We start from the raw sequence: 6,043 nt of genomic DNA on the forward strand, positions 1-6,043 counted from the left end.
TTTACTATCAAAGGTGTTCATTCTTATATTTCTGTTCATAACGAGATTTTTTTAGCAAGTCCAATCACATTTAATATTAAAAGTGTTCATTCTTATATTTCTGTTTCGTTATGAGATTTTTTTTTTTCAAAAAGAAATGTTTGTTGCTTTACCTTGAAAAGTAAATGTATGGCATTGAAAGTTTAGTCCTTCACGTTCAAAGTTGAGTCCTTTTGTGATATAAAAATATATAAATTATTTTTTAGGGGAAGTATGCGTACATAATGCTGTAATGATATACAGGAATGTATTTTAGGTTGATTCAGTGTGGACTAAATTTTACTGCATGTTAAAAAGTCTATCATTCGCTCCTAACAGCCCCTTGAGGAAGATTCTGATGCATCACTTTTCTTTAGAGAAGGTTGAGATTTTTGGTATATTGGGCAAGACCACATAGATTCCAGAGCTACATAAACTTCCGGCAGAATTTCAGCTACCATTTCAGAAAACAGCCCCTTGGCACGAGACACTCAAAGGATTCCAGTGGCACTGGCAAACACCTACAGTTTTCTCCAGTCTGGATGAGTATAATGAAGTTTGGTCTTGGTGAAAACTGTTCCTGATTTTGCTCTGGAGTTCCAGGTACTCATTTGGGATTAGGGAGAAAACGGCATGCTAAATCTGATGTAAAGAGTTGGTAAGGGTTGGGTCTACTCATTCAGGAAAAGAAATGCATCACCAGCTTGTTTAATGTATCCATATTCATAGGGCAAACACTGAACATATATTTGATAATATCAATATATTTACAATGGGACCTTCACAATACATTTTGGTAATACTTACGGATATTTCTAAATGTTAGTAATGGTACTCAAAACAAAATAAATGACAACTCAAATCAATATGACTCAATTATGAGAAAATAATTACACATTAGTGACAGAGTTCTCATATGTCACAAATTCAGCAAGTGAAGCCCTCAAAGAGGTACAGTCAAAGCCCCATCTGTGATTGTTTTCATATATTTTTTAACTATCAAAAGAGGGGCAAAGTTAAGTAACGTCAAACAAGTAATATAAATATATATATACATATATATATGCATATATATATGTTTGCAAAAGAGAGAGAGTGAAAAAAAAGAGAGAGGGGGGAGAAGGAAAGGGAGAGGGAGGGAATATGTGTAGTAACCTAAATAGGCACCCCAAATGGTATATGTGTATATATTCAACATTTATCATCATAATAATAAATGTTAAAATTGCTTGTTTTTTTATACACCATTTTGTTGACATTAGATTTGTTTTATAAGTATTTAAAAATATAAGGGATTTAAATTAAATAACACTTTAAAGAAATAAAAGCAAAGCCGTATAAATAAAGCCAATAACATTTATTGGTAGTATTCCATGTTTAATTGTAATATATTATGCTTTATCATTATAGTTTAATTTTAAAAATATAAACAGCACATTAGATATGAAAGCTTGTGGAAATCACATTGAGCTGCATCACTTTTTGAAAACGATTTTGCAAAATGAAGTGATCTACTTACAAACAGCATTAACTTCTGAAACTTTAATCTTTTCTTTAGTGATATAAGGACCAGTTTCAAATGTTGTTTAAACTGTGTTCCAATATTTTTACAAGATCTCCCTCTTCTGGCCATAACAGTTATTTCGTTTCTTTTTATCTAGAGTAGTCTTAAAATCTGCTGCAAAGTATGCAAAAAGTTAATTTATATTAATCTGGCATCAAAGAGATAAATAAAGGGACACTGCTAAAAATGGAAAACAGGAAGCTCTTTTCAGTATCTCTAATGCACATACTGTTCTATGGAAGTCTGTTTATCTAATTTCATTTAAGTTTTCTGCCTCACTGATAGTCTGAGGATTCATAGGCCAAGCTCAGTAATAAGTTAATAAATGAACTGAATGCTTGAGGTGTTCCAGATGGACTTAAATTGCAAATGCTGTCATTCACAAAAGAGACTGAGCTCATACAGCAGGAATGTAAGCTTCCAAATGCAGACTTACCTAGCACCTTAAAATAGAGGTGAGAGGTACTCTTCATTCAATGCCCTTTCAGAATTTTTTTCCTCTCAAATTATAAAGCCTGACTGAAAACAATGAAGTGCATCTGAGAAATATTCATAATGAAGGGAAATAAATGCTTGCCATGTAAATTTCACAGCAATGATGTACAAAAGTATTTTTAGAGTGTATGCTTGCACAGCTATCACGTGTTTATTGGTATACTTCAGTCATTAGATTTAATTTCATGAAATTTCAGAAAAACATGCACAAAAAGTTAGATGGGAGTTAATGTGCCTAAAAATCATGCCATATTAGTGCACAAGAACCTCCAATAGTCATTATTATAAGTTCCTCCATTTCTTCAACAAATATTGGGTATGCAGTGGGCTTCAGGCCAAATACAACATAATCAGTGCCCTCGCAATGTGTGGTATGATGCTAACCTTGGTTACATTAACAAGTCTTGGAGATTTGGAATCCTTTGAAACTGTACTTATAAATATGATTTTGAACATACAGTCAGTTTTGGGTTTTATAGAATTTTCTAATGCTGAAAGATGTAAATGATTTGAAAAATTTAAGAACTTCACTGATTGAGATAAGCAAATAATTACATATTATATAATATTTGATAATATAAATACCAGCATGAATAAAAGAATATCATAGCAACTAATTCTACACAGGGAATCAAGGAAGTTCTCTGAGGAATAGAAACAAATGCCCTGAATTTTGAAATCTGAAAAGAAGTTTGTCAGTAAGTGAAGAAAGACAAAGCATTTCAAAAAACCTTTAAAATATATGCAATAACAATTTTGACTGACAGAGCCTGATATAGTCATTGAAGAGAATGTTCCTTGGTGGGACAAAATAAAAGATGCACATGGAGAAATTCTGTCTATTTCATTCACTTGGTGCATTCCTTACATGTAGAAAAGTAATTGGCACAAAGCATGGACGTCTATAAATGTTTTTTTAAGTGAAGAAATGGGACAGGGTTTAAACGATAGGAGAGGGATAAATGATGAAATTTCTTGAAGGCATCATTTAAAATGTTGGCGTTAGCCTCATCTTCCTCTATCCTTTGATCAGTAGGAATCTATTGGAGGTTTGCTGTTTTGTTTCTTCATTTGATCTGTTTTTGCTGTTGCTGTTAGTATTTTTAGGAAAAAAACATGATCAGAATCATCCTTTAGGTTAAGCACCATATCAATAATATGCAAGACAGAAAAAGCAATGGATCTTAAGGAAGTGATGACAGCCCATCAACTAAAATACCAGGAGGGTTGAGAAGGCCAAAGAAATTGGATTTTTCAAGTGTTCTAAAAGGGTTAGTGAATTATATAATCAAATGAGTGAAGGAATAGGAAAAGGAGTGGTTGAGAACAATTGTCAGTCTTTGGCTATGTAGCCAGTAAAATATTACCCAAGTTATTATTATTAAAATAATAATTATTGTTATTATTTTAGGTAAAATAATGTACATTATTTGGGGATGGTAAAAAGGAAAATTTAATAAATTTTGGGATGTCATTGGTATGCTGATGATGAAGGGCAGAGAAACTTAAAATTTTTAGTCTCTTTTTAAATTTCTTAATAAACGGATTGAATTGGGGGGATGTATGTGTTGTACCTACCATCTTGAAGAGATCAGATATTAAATGATGAAACCACAACACTAAATGTTGAATGATAATTTCAACTACAATTTTCTGGCATCCATTGTTATTGGATGAGTTGGATTTAAAGTTTTAACTTCATACTATGCACATGAAAATAGATAACTGGTTACATTGCAGTGGCCATTCTGTTCTTTATTATCTGATGTTTTGGGAAGATTCCCACTCTTGGAATATCTCTAACTAATTATGCAATGTCTGAAACGTCATCGCTGAAGAAATACTACTTCTCCCCAATCCTTTTAAGAAATGCAGGTCAAATTGGGACATATAGCAAATGTCTTTTTCTTTTTATAAGCAAAGTTTCTTATAAGAAAATATGATGTTATTTTTAGGTGGGTTTTGTCCCCTTCAGATAAGAAATGTGCCACCTCAGGAATTATAAGCCACAGCTTCCTCATCTAAAATTTTACCTCACTTTAGAGTTATTGAGAAAATGTAAGGATATGGCACATATAAACCACAAAGTGCAGTGTCTGGCATATAATTTTAGATGCCATCTAGCTAACTCTCCATACCTTCAAGTATACATTGATATATTTCTGTTTCATATACACAGACATGTTTATAATCAGTTATAAAATATTTTCTACTCTAAAAATATTTTATCCTGTAAGTTAACTGAAAATCACTTTAGAATTTATGTTAAACTGACCTCACCTGAAAGATAATTTAAATAATAGAGGAAAACTGAGCCTATGTTTGCTTCATTGTAAAGGCAATACTGAGATGTTCATTTAGTGTCTATAAAGAAACTAACATTTATACCTCATGCCGACATAGCCAAATCAGCAGCAACTTGCATAATTAGGATTTTGGAGTCCTGTTAACAATTTATTTTTCTACAATCAATCAAATTAAGCACACTACATTTCAAAGAGCCAAAAATAACTGGAATTTGGCTCTTTCGATTATGTAGCTTCCATGCAAAACCAATCATTCTGTTGAAACAGCTGGACATGGGAAGGGTGACTGACCAGAGGACAACTGCATTAATCCCAATAATAACTCTTCAGAATTCTTGAGCAGAGATTTATTGGGGAAGAAGATAAAAAAGGGATTGTTTCTGAGAGCTGCAGAGCTTCAGTCTGTTCCAAAATGCAAACACATGCAGAATGTGATCTAGTAAAACATGCTGAATGGAGGTTTCTCAGTGACTCACCAAGGCAGTTGTTCACAGACACCAAGTATGGCATATTTCTTTCCTCCTGTTTCCAAGTGTAAACATCTTAGCCACCCTGCTGCCTCCTCCATACTTGTTTCCAGATTCCGTGGCCAGCAAAATCATCCTGTTCAAAACAACCTTCCCCTTGGTGCTGCAGGAGACAGTTCAGCTATTTGTCTTGGGCTCTCTATATCATCCATGGCTGTGATTTACGTACACCTCACCTAACGTCTACTATTCAACTCCACATCCCTAATCTCGCAGCAGGAGTAATAGCAGCTACAGTTTGATTTTTTTCTTTTTAATGGGAAAATCATATATAGGCTTTATTTGGCATACAATAATACAATCTTGGAGTAAACTAATAACAAATTTCAAAGTAGTGATGAACATAAACGGTATTTTGTGACATCTGAAACAGCTATACTGAAACATGAAAATATCTGATTTCTCTTGGTGCATGTATTTATAACTGAAAGAAATGCTAAATTTCAGTTAAAGGTGGGTAAAAATAGCGAGGCAGTTTTTTTTTCCCCCATGTAACTCAGACTCCCTGCTCTGGAGAAATAAGCAGGTGACTGTATTCCTTGGTTGGTCGGGAAGAAGGGGTTTCTGGGTGTGTGTGTGTGTGTGTGTGTATGCTGCGTGTGCAAAAGGGAGGCCTTCTAAGTGCGGTGAACAAGGGCACCGGCTCTGGAAGCAGGGAGCCTGAGTTAAAATCCTGGCTCTCCTACTTAATAAAAGCAAGTAACCCAGCAGTGAACCTCTCTGGGCCTCAAGTGTCTGCATCTGCAAAATAATAAAGGTTGATGCTCATCTGGTTTTCCGTGTGCCAGGTCTTGTTCTGAGAGCTCCACCTGTAGTTCGTTTAATCCTCATTGTGCTGTCGTGAGATGAGGGGCTTCTCCCTATGAGATGGGGAAACCAAGGCACAGAGATATTAAGTGACCTGCCCAAGGTCACACAGCCTGTAAATGGCATCCTGGAGGAGGGAAGTGGGGGCTGGTAGGGGAGGAGACTGAGGTTCGAAGCCCAAGTCCACACTGGGTCTGCTGGACTTTGCCGGGGGCCAGAGCTAGGGGGAGGCACAGCAGCTGAGCAGGGGCCCTTTGAGGCCTTCCCGTGGTTCTGCCCTCCCAGGAGCTCCGGATCCTGTCGGCTGCTGGAGGAGCCTGGGTGGC

Source organism: Tamandua tetradactyla, chromosome 4, assembly GCF_023851605.1.
Source record: "Tamandua tetradactyla isolate mTamTet1 chromosome 4, mTamTet1.pri, whole genome shotgun sequence".
NCBI classification, from domain to species: domain Eukaryota; kingdom Metazoa; phylum Chordata; class Mammalia; order Pilosa; family Myrmecophagidae; genus Tamandua; species Tamandua tetradactyla.